Source organism: Calidris pugnax, unplaced genomic scaffold (genome assembly GCF_001431845.1).
Source record: "Calidris pugnax isolate Ruff unplaced genomic scaffold, ASM143184v1 scaffold250, whole genome shotgun sequence".
NCBI classification, from domain to species: Eukaryota; Metazoa; Chordata; class Aves; order Charadriiformes; family Scolopacidae; genus Calidris; species Calidris pugnax.
Genome location: NW_015090984.1, coordinates 643,734 through 665,297, shown reverse-complemented (window position 1 = coordinate 665,297; position 21,564 = coordinate 643,734). Strand labels below are relative to the sequence as shown.

Sequence of the window (21,564 nt, the reverse complement as noted above, 5' to 3'; positions counted from 1 at the left end):
GTTTTTTCCGCAATATGCCATTCATTTCAGAGAATTAGAAGAGGCCTAGCTAAGATGTAAAATTACTGAACAGAAAGTTGGTTCTGTTTTACATCAAACCGGGACAAGCAACAATGCTGGTGAAGGATCTAGAGCACAAGTCTTATGAAAAGCAGCTGAGGGAACAAGGGTTTGTTAGTATGGAGAAAAGGAGGCTGAAGGGACACTTTATTGCTCTCTACCTGAAAGGAGGCTGTAGCGAGGTGGTGGTCAGTCTCTTCTCCCAAGTATCAAGTTGTAGGACAAGAGAAAATCGCCTCAAATTGCACCAGGGGAAGTTTAGATTGACTATTAGGAAAAATTTCTTCACCAAAAGGGTTGTCAAACACTGGAACAGGCTGCCCAGGAAGTGGTTGAGTCACCATCGTTGAGAGTATTTAAAAGATGTGTAGATGTGGTGCTTAAGGATGTGGTTTAGTGGTAGACTCGGCAGTGTTAGGTTAATGGCTGGACCTGATAATCTTAAAGGTCTTTTCCAACCTAAATGATTCCATGATTTCTTTAAGAACTTACCATATTTAGACGATGTTTTAAACCTACACAGCCCGCTTCATTATTATTAACAGCTTGTATAAGTTAATAGAATTGTTTTAAAAAGCTTTGGAAAAAAAAAAGAAGAGTTGGTCTCCATTAATTGGGATTCGAACACACTTTTTGCCCTCAGTAACTTGTAGAACTTCCATTTTTTGTATGTGTCAGACTCACCACAGGCCCTGTGAACATATTAACTGCTGCAACAGTGGCTGGGTCCTCGGCCCCTACAAAATACACATATTGGCTGTCATCTAGCAGAGGTCATCTAGACGGGTGTATAATCCTTACAAAGGGATGCAACGGTGGAGAACTCAGTCCTCTAAATTTAAAGGGCAAATTATGGGAAACCGCAAAAACATGAAAGAATTTATATTTTAAGCTAAGTTAACCTAAAAGAGGAACATAAGAAAACACTGCAGGTCCTCAGCTTCAAGAAACAGCTTATACTTGTGTAGATCTTTTAATTTACTTTAGAAAATATGGTTATTCTTACACAGAGTAAGTTTTGATTAAAAAACAAACAAACAAACAAACAAACAATCACATGATACGTTATCAGATGATATGTGAAGAATTAAAAGCCTCACTTCCCCACATGCATTCAAACAAGCATGGTTTGGTGACTTCTCAAACCTCATCCCACACTCTTACTAAGGGGAAAAAAGACACAAGAATTTAAAGCATGCAAGAAATTTAGTGAGGTGTACTTTTTTTAGACAACCTCAAGCTCTGCCCTGCATTGAACAAAGTCACTATCACAGCTATGAACTGTTAAGTCACATTTCAACTACAGATGTAGGTAAACATCCACATATTGAAAGCAGAGCCAGAGAACACAAATACTATATCAGGCCTCTTTATTTGAATCTGAGGAACAGTGCTCTGACTGTTCTCTGATACAATAAGAAAACTGAGAATAAAAAGGAAGAAAGCTTCACGTGTAACCTCTAACCCATGCTCAGAAGAAATTCACATACAAAGTGACCAAATGCATATTGGTCTTGCCAGGCTACTTGTATTCACATCTGGATATTCTTCTCAAATCCATATTCATCCACTCGGCACTTTGCTATTTGTCTTCACAAGTTCCTTCCACGACTTTACTTAGAATGAATACCTGATCCTACTTGTATGTCTCCAATCTCTTCATTTCCCCCTCTTGTTTTATATCCCATTCCAATGTTTCCCCAATACTCACGTACAGAGGACACCAAAACAAAAATGACATCCCTCAGTACTTACCCACAGAATAGTTTTAAATGTCTTTGCAAGAGATTGATTTCTAAGAATCAAATTTTGAAAATGCAGCTCATCAAAAATACTCAACACATCACAGCTTTTTTAAAGAACAATCCCAACACAGAACTTCTAAAGAAATACCTGAATAAGGAAGAAAAATTCCTAATTTTTGTTTAGAGAGAAGGCCATCCCCAAAAGCTTTTTGGAAGACTGTCAAACAGAGCATCTGGTCAGCAGCACTGTAAGCTGTGCCATGAATGCTATCATCCCTACTCAGACAGTAATTTACTCTTACTGCAACTTGAAAGAAAAATTTGGCTAGCTCTGTCAGCTGGCAAAGACAGACCACAAGGCTAAGATAAGAGGCTCTGGAGAGAGGACAGGATTGAGTTCGTGCAATTGCTGAGTTCGCCTAGGACAGGTCTTCACAGAATTTAGGGATAGGAACAAAACTGCAAGACTGACAAGATGAAAGGGCTACTTAAACAGAAACCCAGCAAAATACAGCATATATAGTTGTACTCACAGGAAGCACTACACTTTTTTATAGTATCTGAGGTTGCAATGGGAAATAGAAAAAGCAATGTTATTGCAAGTGAACCAGGAGGTAAAAAGTTCTAGGAGAGCAAATCTGAAAGGTGCTCACTGAAAGCCAGGGACTGTGGACATTAAAGAGAGTCTCTATTTTTCTGAGAGTGGAAGAGCAAAGGCACCAGTTATTTTACAGCTGGAATGTCCACAGAAGACACTGAGGCAGATTTATGCTCCTTAACTATTTTTCTACCAGTGAGGAATAGTTCCACCACAATCCAAACTGGTTGGAGAGCACACAGCAAAATTCTTAAGTTGCAAAAGAGCTTCCTGTCTGTATTTTCCCTTCCTGGTGTTTTAAAGAGCTGCTGCTGTTAGCATTTTACTGCTGTTGAAAACAAAACAAAAAATTTGATGTTCTGACAAACAGAAATCAGTAGAGGGCACCAAAAAGCAAAGGAAGTTTCCTTGATCTTTCAAGAGTTTGTAGAAGAGGATGAAGAGTAAAAATAATGAAAATCATCCTGTTAAATCAGAGACCTAGATAAGCTTTGCCCACAACAGAATTTAAATAGGTCATATTAGATTATTTAACTTGACATAGATGTTTACATAGAAAAGGAAACTACAAGCTGTATTTCCGCATGAACTGATCAAGTCAAACCTGCACCCTTTCAGAAGTTTCAAGAATGAGTCCTCCACAATCAAAGCGACTCTGACTAAAAATGGGGGGGAGGAAATAATCACATCCTACCTGCAGCCTTATTCCTAACTTTCAAATCCCTCTGGGGTGGGGGTGGTGGAGCTACAAAGATTAAGTGAGAAAACCTTCAGAAGCCTAAGACTTGCTCTGTACCTATGCTCATTAGATTCACTAGCAATTTAGCCCATGTGGTTTCCACGGAAAAATATGTACAACAGCTTTGAAATATAGAAAGACTACAAATTATATTTCAATTCGATAGTAGCCCTGAAGAAGTAACTTTTCTTCCTAGTTGCACCAATTTTTATGCCTTAATAAGAACATAACAGAAACCATTTAATTCTTAAATATTTTCCCAGTAAAGAGCTGAAAAAGTAACTTGACTTCAACTTTAAATTCTATTAATTACCTCCAGTTATGTCAATGAACCATATTGAAAAAAAGTATGTAGATAAGCTGATGCACAAGCTTCACAAATCACAATAGCACTGATGCCACTGATGCTAGCTTCAGAGCCAGAGCTGTACCTCTCAGAAAAAGGAGACAATTCTGTATGTACTGTGACTTTCACACCACTACAGGTGCAAAGCAAGGACTGATCAACTTGCAACTTCAATTTAGTATTTACTATATCTTTATTAAAAAAATCAATGTGATCGAGGTGGAAATAAAACAAAATTTAACCTGTTTTGTAAGTCAGGGAGATGCCAAAATAAGTTTAATGGGGAGAATCCTGAAATCCCTAATTTATAACCCTCTATTATTTATAGACCACTTCTCACAATTACCAGTCTTAACATGTACCATCTCCTGGTAACAACTCCCTGGAAGCCCTCTTCACATTGTTATTCTATGCATACATAGGGTTGCTTTCCCTAGAAATTTGGTGATTAAGGACGATCGAAATTACCAACTTTCACTAGCCAGTAAATCTGCCACGCCACCTATAGGCTCTCCTGTCTCATACTTAATCGTCTTAAGGACTGCACCCTCCTTTCTCTTTACTACATACATAAGTATCCAAATGGAGGGCCTTTCCCCTCTTTCTCAGAGCAGTGGGTCTCTAATTCCACAGCTACAATACCTTCACCAAGGGGTTTGTATTTTTTGTTCTTGTAGTCCTGTGAAGCAGTTGAGGAGTCTGTTGGGCTAGCAAATAGCAAGATCTACAGGATGTGGATAAAGACCACAAACTTGGCAACTGAAAAGAAACTAACTGCCTCAGTGAATGGCATTTGAGAACAAGCACATCAGCAGCAACACCTAATCAAGTAATAAGAAACCTGAATAAGGCGGGCTATTAGTAATTGTGTCCATCTTACAATTCCAGTTGCATCACCATACTTTTGAAGATCTTATCGGAACATAAGCATTTGCTCCAAATAGCACCCTCAAAATCAGTTTTTAAATGCAAATGCTGTACAATCATGAATATTAACGTTACTTACCATTCAACTGTGTAAGTAATAATTAAATTACTTGCTATAAACAATTGTAACTTGAAACGGATCTCTCCAGAACACATCTCAAAACATAATCAGTTTTAAAATACACTTCTGGATGAAACAAAAAGATCTTTCTCATTTACATGCATAAAAAAAAATGCTCTTCACGTTACACAGGAATAGGAATTAACTCATAGATACTGAAAAACACTAACAGAATGTCCTAAAACATATGCTTACTAACATCAATGTCTCCTTGATAGTTGTTCTTTCTCAACTAACTCGAGAGGATTAGAGGCGCCCAGAAACTTCAGTTTGCTATAAGATCAGGAGGGCAATCGGAACTCTGGTGCTTCAGATATACCTGCACGAAGGCAACTGAACCTGCTCATCTTCTTAAGGACAGCACACAGCAATTCATTCTGGAAGGTCAGCTGAGTTTTAGGTTCCAGTTCTACCTTTTGCCGGAGCAGATAAAGCAATTTCAACAGGATCAAACGCTTACGCCCCCCGAATTAACCTCGCCGAGCTCTTGCCCACCTCGCAGACAGCCCCACCTGGGCCACACGGGGCCCATCGGGCTCCCCAGCGGCGACCTCACGCCCAGGCCTCGCCGTCTCCTTCCCTCTCTACGTTTACGACTGGCGGCCCAACAGAGACGGGTCCACCGCGAAGCCGCCCCGGAGCGCCCGCCGCCCTCCTCCCGGACCATCGCCGCCTTCCCCCCCTCGGCTGACCGCGGTTAACGCTGGCGAGTCGGGGGCACCGGGCGGTGCTGGCGTGGCCCCGCCCCGCGCGGGCCCACCGCCCTCCTCCACCCCTGTACCTGCCGTCCCCACGCCGGTAGCTGGGGCCGCGCCCCCGCCTCCTCCGCGCGCCCGCCAGTCACCGTCAAGGCTTCCGCGCTGCCTCCCGTCGAGCCGTCCGGGGATCCCGCTGCTGCCGCCCGGCCCGGGCCTACACCGCCCTCCCGCACGATGGCTTCCGGGAACGTCGGCCCGGCCTCCTCCGCCCATCACGGGGCCAGTCCCCCGCGCGCCCCTCGCCCGCCCCGCGTCCGCGGCGTCGCCGTCGCTTGCTCCCGCGGCCCGCGACCGCCACCCCCCTCCATGCTCCGCGCCTCTGGGGTGCTGCGGGACCGCGTGCACTCCGCCGCCTCCGGGGGGCGGTGACGTCACTCCCGGGCCGGCCCAGCCCCGCGGAGGAGGCGGACGGGCAGGCGCTAGCCCCGCCCCGCGGGCGGCGACGCGGGGCGTCCTTTGTTCGCACCTGGGGGCGGCCGCACCACGCGCTGTGGGCGGGGCCAGCCGGAAACCCCCGGCGCCTGCGCGCCGCCTCCCCTCCGCCGCTGCCGGGGGGGCCCCGGCCCCTGCCCCCCGTCGGTTTCGGTTCGTCTCCCGGCGCGGCGGCAGCGCAGCCGCCAGGCGGACGCAGGGCGGCGGTGCCGCCGGCTGCTCTCCCCTGCGCCGTCGGGCCGCCAGCCCGGCTCCGCCGCTGTCCCCCCGCCGCTCCATTCCCGCAGCTTAGAACGAAACCGCGCACACCGTGGGAGGCGGCTGCGGGAGTTTCCTCCCGGGCAGGAAACGGCCCCGAGGGAGGGGGGGGTTGGAAGAGGGGCGGGAACCCGGCCGGCGGGTGGGTGGGGGAGGGGCGCATAAGAGGGGACTCTCGGTTCAAAAGCGGAACGGCACACAAGCCGCGGGGCCTCCCGGCTCCGGCTGCCTGCAGCGTGCCCGGCTCCTGCACAGCTCCTACCCACGGGTGTGGATTTCCACCTGCTCTCCTCAAACGCAGGAAGGGGGGAGACCGAGTACGAAAAGTCCACAAAACCCAGAGGAGCAGCGTCACCTGCTGAGTCATCAGAGGAACGCGAACAGCCTGTGGGTCACCAATCCCACAGGGTGACTGTCTCCGAGCGCAGAACTGCTCAGAAAGGGAACAAATAATGAGATATCAGAGAACTGGTTTACTCAAGCTATCTCTTAAATAAGGTATCGTCACCCTATTTTCACCTCTCAAACCCGCCTCCGCCCAGACCTCCTCAGTCTAATTAGAGTTTGCCCAAATCTGATGAAGGAAAGCAAAATAAAACATCTGCTGTAGATATAAGGAATTAATGCTCTAAAGAAGACAATTCAGCAGGCGTGCAAGTGGTTTACAATCAGTAAATTATATCCTTGCAGCTGCCAGATGGGAAATGAAAATGAAAAAGGCATGAAGCTATTCAGAATAGACAAAATTAACTGAAACTAATGGGGGGAGGAGCGGGAAGATGACACACACAAGAAGAGTGAATTAGTGCTGTCCTAATTGGACAGGAGGATTTTTTTTTCCAGTTTTGAAAATGGAGGGTGCAAGAAATTCCTTCTAATGTTTCCATTTTTTCCATGTATTGTCCCCCACAAGAGATGCATATAGTCTAATTTTATAGATCACATATAAATAAATGTGATGGACCTTAAAGTACCTGAATTCCTGAATCATTTTGAGTTCAGCTATGGATGAGTCTGTTACACTTATCCTACCTGACTCTGCACTATCCACAGAAGAAAACAAGTGGATAATTTATTTTATTTTTTATTAGAATTTGTAAAATACCTCCCCTCTTGTGAAAAACATCTTTTTCAAGAGTTGACAGCCCTCTGGATTGCAAACTAGAACTGGATGCTCATTAAAACAGACAAAGAGGAGCAAGTTCAGGAACAAGAAATTACTAAAGAAATACAAGAGTACCTAACTATAACTGGGAAATTTAAAGGCTAGAAATAGTGAATCAAATAAAGTAGTTATGTGTTTGGATCATAAGTACTGAGCAAAAAGATATTCCTTACATACTATAAGAAAGCAAGTCTAATAGGAGTAATACTATGAACATAAAATAAATGGAAGTTAAAAAGGACTACAGCAAGGTACATATTTGGAAATATTAATAATAATTTCCAACCCCTTAGTGGTAGTGAAAAAATTCCACTGGATTGCTCCCACGGGGCTTTTTTTTTTTTTTCACTACTACTGGGTGGTGAATTTGTGTTCTAGCTGCATGAGAACTAAGAAATAGATAACATGATGAGATCTCTGAAAAGACATGTCCCAAGAGTAGTTAGGAGTTGCATCTTTCGAGTTTCTTTTCAAATTGAGCAAGCATCCTTTAATGGAAGTACACCACTGGTGAAACAACCATCCAAAGGACAAAAAACATTTTTAAAGCTAAATAGAGTATGATTGAAAAGGATCTACAGAATTATATACTTGCATCTGTCTCCATTCAACGCTAGTAGGAAACCACTGGTTGGGCATTACCGCAAAGTGATACTCCAGGAAATGATAGTTCCTTGTTACAAACAGCTTTCCTTAAATTCTGTGCTCCAGAAAGGAATTTATTCCATTCTGTTATTAATATTTTAAGAATGGCAATTCCAGCTGTAACTATTTCATTAATTTAAAAATCATAGGCATTTAACATATACAGTGTGTTATGCTTCAAAGAAAAATCAAATAAATTACAAACATGAAAAAGGGTCCCCTGACTCATACACTGAAGCTTAAAAGCTCCCATCTCCAAACCAACAACTATATAAAGATGTATCTGAGTTATAGTCACTTTGTAACACCAAGTAAAATGGAAAATTTTCTTTGTATCTATGCTAACTAGAACTTTTTAAGACAAGAGGCGAAGTACTGGTTTTGGTGCTATGAAATTAAACAGGTTCTTAGTACTACCAATAATGCTTTAAACAATGACACATCCTTCTTAATGCAGTGAGGCCATACATGAACTATCTTAAGACTTTAGTTTCCTGCTGATGTCACTGAACATGAATTCAAGATTCTCGTGTGGCAAGTCAACAAAATCAAGTAATTCGGGCAGAAGCCTAGGAATTGTTTTCATTAAGATTGCAACATTCCTTTAGCATGTGTGGTGTAGAACTTTTCTCATGCTGTTGCCCAAGAAATGAAGACTGGGCTTGTGGAGAACCTACTGTAAAATATATGTAGATTGCAAGTCAAATACTAATGCTTGCATTTCTCCTGTAATGCAAAAACTGATTACACACGGTCAGCCACAGAGCAGTAAATTATTTCACTTAAGTATGCATACTGACTAATCAAAGATATGTCAAACTATTCTAAGGGCATGTTTTTCATAAAGTTTCTAGAATTAACACAAAAAAGTCCAACAATTAATTAAAAAAAATATTAAATAAACCAATTAAATATTGTGTTTTTTCTTTAAATGATATTCCTACCAAAATGAACAGGTGATTTCTCTTAGTAATGGCAGAATAAGTTTGAACTCTCATTTTCAAAGTAATTCACAGTGGAAACTAATAACCCATTCAAAAACTGACACAAGAATATAGGCATATGTGAAATACAAGCAAAGAATGGTAGAGAATTGCAATTGTACCCTAGTACTGTAACAAGCTTCTTTTAGGAAGCACTATTTATGATTTTTTTTTTTTTAAAGTATATCCATATACACAAGCCCTATAAAAAGTTACAAAACACCACACATCCAGTCAGCCTATAACCCCTCCTGCCAGTGACACTAACTTAGCATTAATGATTTATCTTCTCTTTTAAAACAAGAGCACTGAGTTCAGTGGCACTTCTGAGAAGAGCATAGATGCCTCTTTTGAAGATTGTTCACTGTTTTTCTAAACAAGTGGTCATTTTAATCAAGCAATCAACTAGAATTTTATATAAAATGCACAACAAGCAGTTTCATGTATTCTCACAGAAAAAAATCAAAGTTCCTACCAAACAGAAGTGACATTTAACGGAAAATATATCCTTAAAATACATGCTAACCACATTCTACCCACTTTTTATACTAGTTCCACTTTAGTCAGCTTTTACAGTTGGGATTTTTCATTTGGTCCAGGATCAGTACCAACACGGAAGGTTGTTTTGTCCCGCCATACCTAAGTATTCTAAAGTTGTGGCCATTTCCTCTGTTAATACAGCGGCAGGTGGTGTGCCAAACAACTCAAATGGCTATATACTCTTCTGAAATTTAAACCAGGTAAACTGCCACACCCCTTCCCTACTCCCTCTCCCAAAACTGTGAGGCACCTAACAAACAGAATTTCCAACAAGACTTAAACCAGTTTTAATTATGCTGATAAGAAATAAAGGGAAGACAATCAATCTGTGTAGTAACAGAATCAATCATGTAGTAACAGAAAAGGAAGAATGTTAAAAGAAAATGTCAGTGTTAAGTTGATGCATTAGGATAGCTCTGAAAGGAAATTTCCTCCATCTGTTCCTCACCCAAGAATCTTCCAGGAACAGAGTGCACACGGTCCAAAACACAAAGCAGTGAATAGCAATGAAAACAGTTAACCAGTTAATCAGATGGAAACTTAAAATAGTTTTGTCATGGTCTGGTTACCATGTTTGACCAGTATCTGTAGGTTAAACCAGGTGCCAAATCTAAGATGGTACCTGAAAATAAAATTAAATTTAAAAAAAAAGAAAGAGAGAAAAAAAAAACCAGCATGACGAGAAAAAAGAAAACAAGGCAGTGAAAGAAACTTGCATTGAAAACAAATCTAGCTCTAGCATGAGCTAGAACAACTATAAAATTAACTTACTCCAGAATTTCAAAACACAAGGATTTGTGCACTTATCAAAGGACTGTGATGCAGGTCACATTCTATTTACCAAGGAAGATAATTTAAAATTTGAGTAATTCATGAACCTTTTCGGCATGCGAAGCTAAAAAGTTAGTTTACTATAAAGTGTTATACTTGCAAACGATGCAATACATGTTACATGTTGAATTAATGTTAAATAATTTGCATTATTTATAGACAGTAAAGTTTAAGGTAAAATCATCAACAATAACAGCAACATGAAAGCCAGTTCAGTATCAAAACTTTTCCATTCTGTATGCCACGCTTACACTGCTGATCCAAGTACCATTGAACATTTAAAAACGAGCACTCTACTGACCCAAAGCAAGCTCATCTGAGAATGTGACACAAAAAGGTTAGAAAAATGCTTGATACTACTAGACAGGTTGGTATTTTAAGGCTGCAGCACTGAACAGAAGCTTCTGATCTGTAAAACCTTAAGTACCCAACTCCAAACCAGGAAAAGACAGCTCCTGCAAAAAGGCTTTGAACACTTTGCTAGGCTCTAACCTCTAACAAGACATCCTACCTTACACCTAAAAATTAGCAAAAGCATTGCTGTTCTTTATGAACTGAGGGTGTCAACATGGCCAGTTACAAATGTTTAGAATAGCAAAGGAATAGAAGCAAAAAGAAACATATAGTATTAATGACAAATTTCTCCTTAACTGACTAAAAGATTGTTTTGAGTAAAATATATATTTTTAATATGCTAGAAACAGTTCACAGTAACTCTGAAAATTTACTGCTATACCTCCAAAACAAACCATCTTTGCATAGTAAAAGCAATACATAAAAAAACCCCAATGCATATGCATCTTGTGAAGGAAACATTTATGTAAGCCTCACCTTGTCACTGTCATCATTACAAATGTGATCTTGATGGATTGAGTGGCATTGAAAGGATGCACCAATGCTACCTACAAAAGAAGGGAGGGGGAAGAGAAAAAAAAAATCATTAAAATGATAGCCCAATTCCTGCGAACACTAAAAATAAAGACAAATTTATCCATTTAGACATTCTCTTTTGCCCACACAGAAGAGAGATTTAGTTGCCAAACAGCTATGTCTGAAAAGTCATGCATTTTATTCTGATAACTGAATAAGCATCAGAGACATTTTGCAGTATGCCAACAATGTCTTCCCGTACAATTTTTCTAAACATTTAAACAGAACAAAATTAGAACTAGTTCATTAATCCAAACCAAACAAACACAGTGAAGTACATATGGACACATATAAATGAGGAGAAGCTACACACTTCATGTTTAGGCAGCGTAGTCCTGTCCTGTATTCTTTACTACAGAGAATTTTCAGCACCCTGGGTAGCCAAAAAACCGCAGTCTCTTTCCAGTGAAGAATAAGAGTGAGTGGAAAAATCCAAAGTCCAAGCAGAAAAGTTTTAATGATATCCATTTTGATTGTCATGGAATTTCTACCTGCTTTCCATAGGTTTCTTTATCTTTGGAAAAAAAGGAACAGCAGACCTCTGCAAAGGCTTACCCCAGTCCTGGGACTGCTGTCCAAGGAGGGAGACAAACACGTTTCTTTGTACCCACACAGGTTCTCAAAGATTTACAGAACTCTTACTTGCACTGTAAAGTTTTATTTAATGTGCTGTTTCCTTGCTCAGAAAATACAAGAGAAGGATAACTGCTACTGTTGAATTTATGCTTCCCCAAGATTACTTTTTCCTGCAAAATACTGACAAAACAATTTTCAAAAAGCAAAAAGAAAAAAATAATCTCATTTGTAAAGCTACACCATTTCATGATTTTCCTTACAGAAGTTCTACATAGAATTTTTCTCCACAAGTTTCTTTTGGCCCTTCAGTTAAAATTTTCAAGTGTTAATAGTCCTATTCTGTAATATTTTCAACATATTCCACACAAGACAAGTTTTGTCATAAAGCTTTGTAGTCCATGTGTTGTTTTGGACCTGCACAGAATTGATCAAAGAAGATAATAATTTTAAGCAGGCACCCAGCCATAGGCTGTTGTTTAAACTTAGTTTGTTTAATTTTTTGCTGGAGATTACAACGCAGCAAAACTGACATCTGTGAGAATTCACCTGCACTTCTGCACTACACTGCATTTCTGAGAAGCCAGAGTTACCTTAAAGCTACCAAAAAAGCCTAAGAAATAATGCACTGAGAAGAGAAAGAAGTAATAAACTGAGTCCTAGAGAAGAAAAGCCACCCTGAGGACCTTTTCTGATTGTAACACAACCAACAAGACACATAAAAACATGAAACCGATTTAGTTCTTTTCATAGTTCTTAGGCAAACACAAAAACTGATTTAGTTCTTTTCATTGGTGTGTATAAAAAAAAAAACAACAAACACAAAACCACTTGAACCGACATTTTTGGACAAAACACTTTCACCCTGCAAATTTATCAGTATATAGTCCAAGACACAATCAGGACTTTTGTCACCAAATGACATAAGGAATGGCAGTTAGGCTCCTTGGTGAAACTTTTATCTATGCAGATGTAAAGACTGACTAAAATATGTTAATGACATGAGCTCCCGAGTTCCTATTGAGTTAATGGGCTAGCTGGCCTCTTCAGACAGAACTGACAATTTGGCAGGAAAAAAAAAAAAAAAAAGGCAAGCTGATTTTTGGATAATTATTCTTTTGAAAAAATTGTATTTGCTTCCAAACACAGCACTTCATAAAATTAGCTTCTTTCTGACTTAGCACTTCAGAAAAAAAGAGTTATTTTGCCATAGGAGTTATAGACTCTGGCTGTACTGGCTTGAACAGCAACAGAGCATGTTCATAATGTGTATTTTTGTAGGAAGGGAGAGCAAAGAAATCAGTATACAGTTCATGTTTCAAGGCAGGAAGGGAAAAAAGGACCAGTATTCAATTGTTCAAAACATACAAAGTTCCATTCCCATTTGAATTAGACTTATGCAAAACACAAGTGTTTTCACTAGGAATATTCCACATGCCTTCTTGAAAATTGGGAATCAATTCAAGCTCAAACGCAAGCTACAAAACACAAAGAGAACACAGGATTAACAATAAGGCTTGACGGCTTTCTGCCCAGTAAGTAAAATATGACCTCTTGGTCTAAAATAAAAAACACAGGCAGCAAATAATGAAAATAGTTCAATTCTGCCAAACTACAACAAATACATATAAACTTACTTTGGGCATCTATGCATTTGGATAGTGAAAGGAATTTCCAGAGGTGGTGCAGGGTCTGCATGTAGTCTCAACATCACCTAAAACTTGTTCTCTACTGATCTCATAAATGTAGACCTTGCATTACAGGCTACACTACAGGGTTTATACATAAGCTTTTCAAGAACAGTGATGACATACACAATCACAACGATAAAATGGCCTTGTTCCAGCTACAGTGGTTACAGCTACAATAGTACAGCTTTCAGTAAGTAAATACAACTTCTGCCACCTGCGAAGCCCATTAGGTTTCATGTTGCCATAGCTTCAATTCTAAGAATACCAACACAAAATAAAAAAAGCTAGCTTGGGTTTTATCTACGTGTTTCAATCACACTCAACTGTTCTATAGACAGAGCCAGAGACAACCATATGCAGCTAGCAGAGGACATGCCAATGCTTTTTTTTTTTTTTTTTTTTTTAAACAGGGTCTTTCATGGTCTTCACACTGTATTTGTTCCATTTCTGGTCAACTACTTACTAATACACTACAGTACAATAGCAACAAATAAGAACACTGATCCCTAGCTATCAGAAGTAAAGATTTTACAAATATCCTGGCTGCTTTGCACCAATTAGCTGACTGATCTCACAAACTGCATCACCCAAACCAAGCCTTAGAAAGGGATTTCTTTCAAAGACAGCACTAGTAATGCAGACCCTTGAATAAGGCAAGCAGACGTAACAGATCCGTGGACATTGACACAGAGGGTTACCAGCTAAAGGGTCTGCTCCACAACAACGCAACATTGAGTTACGCAGCCAGGAAATCCTGTAGGATTTGCTTGATTTTTTTAATAAAAAAAAACCCACCAAACCACCAAAACCCCAGGCAGTTTTAAATAATTGAGTTTCCCATGTTTTCAAAGTATTTTCTTTCCAAGAAACAGATTACACTGAGACAAACCTGAAGAAGGATTAATCACCTTTCATATACCTGCAAGGAAGATCAACAGAGTCAGAAGCCCAAAGATGACCTCAGCAGCTTACTAGTCTGCATCATCAAACAGTTTTCAGCTGTGGTTTAACAGGGAAATGATGGTGGAGCCAATTTACACTGCCCTGACTGCAGCAACTAGATAGGAACTCAGTTAAGCTACCTTCATATCCCCAAGTTTACACTGAATTTCAGACCAACCCAACATTAATTGCACCTTAGGGCTAGCAGATCCAAAGGCTATTACAAGCATTATTATAGAATCATGGTTGGAAGAGTCCTTGAAGATCATCTAGTTCCAACCCTCCTGACGTAGGCAGGGACATCTTCCACTAGACCAGATTGCTTGAAGCCCCATCCAGCCTGGCCTTGAACACTTCCAGAGACATGGCCTCAACAACTTCCCTGGGTAGCCTGTTCAAGTGCCTTACCAGTAAAGAACTTCTTCCCGATATCTAATCTACGTGTACCCTATTCCAGTTTGAAGCTATTACCCCTCATCCTATCACTCACTACATGGCCTTGTAAAAAAAGTCCCTCTCCAGCTTTTTTGCATACCCACTTCAGATACTGGAAGGCCACAATAAGGTCTCCGCGGAGCCTCCTCTTCTCCATGCTGAACAATCCCAGCTCTCTCAACCTGTCTTCATAGAAGAAGTGCTCCAGCCCTATGATCATCTCCATGGTTCTCCTCTGGACTCACTCCAACAGGTCCATGTCCTTTCTGTACTGAGGACTCCAGAGCTGGATGCAGTACTCCAGGTGGGGTCTCAGCAGAGGGGCAGAATCACCTCCCTTGACCTGTTGGCCATGCTTCTTTTGATACAGCCCAGGATATGGTTGGCTTTCTGGGCTGTAAGTGCACTTTGCCACCTCTTGTCAAGCCACTCATCAACCAACACGCCCAAGTCCTTTTCCTTGGGGCTGCCGGCAATCCATTCTCCACCCAGCCTGTGTTTGTACTTGGGATTGCCATGACCCAGTTGCAGGACCTTGCACTTGGCTTTGCTGAACTTCATGAGGTTGGACAGGCTTGAGAGATGGGCCTATGCCAGGTCCCTCCAGATGGCATCCCTTCCCTCCAGAGCATTGACTACACCACACAGCTTGGTGTCATTGGCAAACTTGCTGAGGGTGCACTCAATCCCACTGTCCATATCACCAATGATTACCTCTGCTACAAAGCTGATTGATGGAAAAAAAGCCAGTAAGACTCCTACGTAAGCAATAGAATATGGCATGTGGGCTACTGCCCATAGCATTTTCCTAAGTGCCTTTCCTTGCTGTAGTGTGAGGCCTACTGCCCATCATTTTCTCAAGCAACATCCCAGCCTGAACTCTCTCTCCCACAATCCAAAGCAGTCTCCCCGCTATGCAAGTAACAAGGCACTTAGCTCACTTACTCAGATTCTCAGTTTCTAATACCCAAGTGACAAAACTGTAGCCTCAATTTATCCTGAGACACCTCCAAGAGACAACAGGCATCCATGAAATATCAGATCATCCACCCCTTCAGCATTACCAGTATCAGGACGGCGTACAGAGTAATGCCCTTCAAGTGATGCACACAGAACATGCATATGTGTGTGTGTCTAAGTAACACACGGACAAAGTCTCAAAGACTTGAGAAGAAACTTGAGTTTGCTTTTTATCTCTTTAAATACAGTTAAATTCTTTTTCACTCCCTTTTTCAAATCAGAGTGAGATACTTTGCTTAACATTATGTCTTGAACTCAGGGAGAAACTTCAGTTCATTTGTAACAATTAAGAAAGAAAGAGTGCTGTACTCCCCAGCTACCACAGGAAAGGAGTTGTTTTTCTCCTAACTGCCACATTAAACAAAACAGCAAAAAGAATCTTCAGAATTTCATAGTTTCTGCCTAACTCGTGCATTGTAATAAAAAGAGAATCAACATCAGGTTTGAAAGGCTTGCTTTATGCCTACTAATACTAAATGGTCTGAACTCACACAAAGGAAAAAGAGGTGGGAGTTCAACACTTTTAATTCAGTCCTTTCAGAGCTACTAGAATTATCTCATTGGTTAAATTAATGCTACTGATTAATATACTCATTGCCTACCCTCCCCAGCATCAGTCTGATTAGGAAAAACATTTGTGTATGTCACCAGTACTATTTATCTAGAGTGGCGCTGTTAAGCCTTACTAACTTACGTGAATCAGAAGAATTCTGGGCTTCGAGATTGATTTACAGACAAGAGTTTGCAAAGTAGCAAATGCATGGAAACTAAGTCTGAACTGAAGGGAGTTAAGCCTGTGAGTTGAGTGGAGTATATACATTCTGGTGAGATACAGCCATGGATGGCCAGTCTACTTGAAAAGATGCAAGGAAGAGAATGAAGAAGCTAAATTATCTGTGATCTTGGAGCCTCAACTTCCAAAAAAAAGTAATGCACTCCTGCAGATGTCTCTAATCTGCTAGTCAACAACACTTCTCTATTTGTGACACACTTTAGATGTCAGATGCTCCTTCTAATTCAAGAGCTTTTCAAACTGCAGTGAAGTTACTTAATAGCTAAACAGAATATTGTGCTACTACAATGAAAAAGTTAAAGGTAAGTTTAAGAAACAATACAGGTATTTAGGCTGGTCAAGTAAGAGATGGCTGCAAATTAACTGTACTATAACACTTATCTTCTCCTCCTCTCCTCCCCTCCCCCCATTACAGGGCTTATCTTCCAGCCCCACCCTTTTTTATCCTGGGGTTTACAGCTATGCCAGCTGCATGTAGTGCCATTCTCCCCTCTTTTCCTCCACTCTTCTTGTTATAAATGCCAACAAACTGAAATTCCACAGGTTTCCCAGAAGCTTGCTTTCACTTTAACTTCTGTTGTGAAAGAATTTATTACACAGTATGAAGCACTAATATTTTTCAGTGGTGTGGTATGGCACACCATTGGCAATTTTTAAGCAACTCCTGAGCATGGAGTGCCTATATCTAAGAAGCTGTGATAAAACTCTGGATGACATACTAGACAGGAAGCAGCCTAAAACCACCAGAGAAGAAAAAAAGTAAAATGCCTTCTGAACTTCTCTCCTTTCCTTCCTCCTGCATCCTCTAGTTGCCAAGATGTTCTTGTTCATGCTCTGGTGTTTTCTGACTTCTGTTCTCCCCTTCCACCCCCCTGGCCCAGGTCAGCCTTACTGGCAAACTTGCTACCTCTCTTCCCCAACACCATGCCCAGCTAAGGGATGCTGTCCTGAATTCCACACGCCCAGTGCAAACTTAATGTTTTGTAAGTATCAGAAAGCATAGTAAGAGTCTGCAAAAAAGCTCCCTCGGCTTTTCTTTTTTCTGCAGCTATCAGGGAAACATGCTTAATAATCAGCAGGAAATGGGATGAAAATGACACAACTGTAAGTTCACAATGAAATCTGGGCTCGCATTCATTCTGTAAGTTAAGCATACCTTACAGTCACACCTGACTGAATGACACCTCTCGAGTATTTTAGGAGAAAAGGAGAGGAATCTAAAGCAAAGACTTTGTATTTTAAAAACTTGAAGTCTGATACATTTTAAAAATGCCGGAGCTTAAAAAACAAACAAAGAAAGTTAGTTTAATACAGCAAACGCCTGAATGCTGAGGCAGGCCTCAGCTTCATAAACAGAGCTCATCTATAAATCAGTACTGAAGAAAGACCTTTTTACCTGAGGTTTCTGCTGTGTCTCTGCAAGTCTGCCTAAATACTTCTACTTCAAACAAAGAATATCTGATTTAAACGTAATAACTAAGATTTACAAATACAAACAGAACCACTTACTCCAGGAACTGTCCCTCACAGTAGCAGTCTGAATATAAGCTATGTACTCTTTTCCTGCGCTTGCAAATAAACTTATAATAATTGCCCCTTCCCCTCATAGAGGAAACCACTGTGGCTAAGCTGTTGCCGCCTTAATCCTTCTGCATTAACTTTAGCAGCTCCATCTTTTCTAGTCAAGAGTGGGAACAGCTACACTTCAGAGAGGGACTGGTAACCCACAGGGTCAATCACACTGTTTCATCCCCTTTGAAGCAGTCTCGCAAGGAAGAGGCCACTGCTTTGGTAGCCATCCAATTCCACCCTGCAAGGTCTCAATTCTGTAAGGATTTGCATATTTTAAGCTAAGCAGATATCTGTGTGGAAATCTGAGTCACTTCCACACTAAAGTGTCTGAGGTATCCAATCCATCTGGAACATGCTTTTTCATCTAACCTGGATTTGCAGCTAAAGTCAGATATCAAGTTCAACATCAGAAGATTTTTCCTCAGGTAACAATGTAGTATTACTGGATAAGCAAAGGCTTTCAATGAGCATATAAAGTTTTATTGCAAAATTGTTAAGATAATTTCGTACAAGACTTGTATGCATAAACTATACTACCCAGAATGCCTAGGGCAAATAATCAGATTCAATCAGGCTTCAAAGGAAAGGAACATTCCTTCCAACTTTTAAAGAATTTTTGAAATTAAAGGTGTTACAAAATTTATGTTTACTTTTATAAATTCTGTCTGTATGTACTGTAAAAATCCCTACAAAAACGAAATAATTGTACATGAAAAACAGACTTTTGGAAGATTCTTTGACATTCAACTTTGTTACTTAAAAAAAAAAGAAACTGAAACACACAGGACATAATCCTTACTGCTAGCTTTTTTGATCTCAAACAGTATTCAAATCCTACTTTGGATTTCATGCAAGTGCAAAACTAGTATTTTAAAGTTTACATTTTCATGTCTTTACAGTGCACATATAAAAGAAGGAACATTTTCCATAAGCTGTGGATGGAAAACTGTGTGCTTTGCTCTGGGGATCAGTTTTTCCTGCTTATTGAAGGAGCAGTTCAGGAAGAAATCATCCAGGGAAAAATTTTACAGCAGCAATAAACCTTGAGGAAATTAGGTTAATGAAAAAATACTATTACACCCATAAACAGAGTACCACTATTTTGCTGGTACTCTTAGTACTCAAAATGTCAAGAGATGAAGTGTAACTGATGAAACTACATAGCAAAACGTCAACAAAATCTGTTGGCAGGTTGTTAAGTCTGGTTCGTAGTAGTAAGACACAATCAAGAGAAAAACCAACTACATAAAGCAATACGTTAAAAGCACTTTTTGTCTCAAATAAGGTATTCAATCATAGGGCCAAAAATATAAAGTAATTTTCTATTCTGAGGACAATCTCTATGATCTGAGACTAAGACATGATCTTCCTTAAGTGATACCATATAGGAAGTTCTAATCTGTTATTGTAAGGCTATTCTAAAAAAAACTGCTGCCACAACTATGCATGTATTAACAGGTATATATTGTCCTTCCCTAAAAGGCATTTTAGATTTTAATCAAAGCCTGTTTGAAACAGAAATTTAAAAGCCAATTCTTCAATTTGGGTACAGTATGACACTGTTTATAATATCATTCTCACTTGCTTTGCCACTGTAGAGTAAAACTTGTATCATAAGTATTTAATATACACTGTTTATAAATAGAAGCTCTTCAAAGATAGGTTTGATTTCAGGATAGAGTCAGACCATTCCCTCTCTGTTATCTTTGTATCCTCATATCTCTTATGAACCGAGTTCATAAAAATCACACTGCTTCTGGTTATCTCATACAAGTGTCAAACATGGAAGATTACCAGTAAATCAAGACTAGACTTAAGTATTTTGCAACTGCAAGCTCTGTGTCAGATGACTGCTCAAGCAGTCCCTGGGGACTGCCTGAGTGGTTTACAAGCTAATTTCAAAGAATCATAACATGGTTTGGGTTTGAAGGTAGCTTTGAAGATCACCTAGTCCACCCTCCCTGCCTTGGGCAGGAACATCTTTCATTACATCAGGTTGCTCAAAGCAGTGTCCAACCTGACCTTGAACACTACTAATGATGACACATCTACAGCTTCACCACAACATCCACAAGGCAGCCTGTTCCAGTGTTTCTTCACTCTAACCATCTAACGTTCTTCTTTATATCCTCCTCCTACCTTTCTCATATTCCTAAATCTACACTCTTTCAGTTTAAAATCATTGCCCTTTGTCCTGTCACTACAGGCCCTGGGAAAAAGTCTCTTCCCACTTTTTTAATAAGCCCCCTTTAAGTATTGAAAAGCTGTGATACTGCCTCCATGGAGCCTTCTCTTCTCTAGGCTTAACAATGTTCTCAGCCTTTCTTCACAGGAGAAGTGCTCCACCCTCTGATCGTCAGTTCTTTCCACAGTCTGTAGTGATACTGGGGATTGCGCCCAGGTGCAGCATCTTGCACTTGGCTCTTCCTGAGGCTCACGTGGAGCAACTCCTCAGGTCTGTTAAGGTCCCTCTGGATGGCATCCCTTCTATCAAGTGTATCAACCACACCACTCAGTTTGGTGTCATCCACAAACTTGCTGAGGTTCCACTCAGTCCTACTATGTCATTGATGAAGATATTAAATAGTATTGGTCCCAATACAGACTCTTGAGGGACACCACTCATGATTGGTTTCCACATGGGTGTTAAGCCATTGACTCCTTGGACATGGCCACCCAGCCAATTCCTTATCCATCTAACAGGCCATCCATCGAATCTGTATCTCTCCAATTTAGAGGCAAGACTGTTGTGTGGGATCATGCCAAAGCCCCTCCAGAAGAATAGGTAGATGACATCTGTAGCTCTTCCCTTGCCCACTGATACAGTCACTCTATCATAGAAGGCCACTAGATTAGTCAGGCACAATTTGGTCTCGGTGAAGCTGCATTTCTAAACTGCCTCTAAAACCACCTCTCTGTCTTCCATATGTTTTGACATAGCTTTCAGGAGGATCTCTTAATGATCTTACTAGGCACGGATGTGAGGCCGAGTGGTCGGTAATTCCCAGGGTCCTCTTTTTAACCCATTTTAAAAGGGTACTTGCTAAAGAAAGCCAAGAAATAAAAGCACCTATGGGATTACTGACAAGAGATACATGAATCTGAACCATCTCAACTGTTCCCTGGACATACAGAAATACCACCAAACACAAATGCCAACCTTTATGTGCTTAAGGAAGCAATTTTCAAAAAATCTGCTTATTCCCACAACCAATTCTTAACGGGTGATCTACCTATACATACTGCAGATAATTTCCATGCTGCTGGGGACAAGGTCTACATATTCAGAAGAGGTTATTCCCACTGGACTTGGCAGTCAGGTACTTGAACCAAATGAATAACACAAGAATCAGTTCCTTCCGTCTTTGTCCTTCTGTCATTCTCCTATAACAAAATCATTCTGAGGTTATTTTCTGAAGAACTGACATCAACTTATATTGCAGCTTGAAACACACTTCCT

At 40.6% G+C, this 21,564-nt stretch overlaps 1 protein-coding gene across 4 annotated transcripts in view; it reads right to left on the bottom strand.

Annotated features, from left to right (window-relative positions):
* The window catches only part of RNF38 (ring finger protein 38), a 54,120-nt gene extending 43,023 nt beyond the window's left edge, over positions 1–11,097 (bottom strand). For 2 of the 4 annotated variants that reach the window (XM_014953828.1, XM_014953822.1), the window contains exon 1: positions 10,980–11,097. The gene's annotated coding sequence lies outside the window, so the exon portion shown is untranslated. Of the gene's footprint in view, positions 1–5,317; positions 5,652–10,979 lie in introns of those variants that run through there. The other 2 variants (XM_014953821.1, XM_014953823.1) reach the window with 2 other exon arrangements.
* Positions 11,098–21,564: the final 10,467 nt, after the last annotated feature.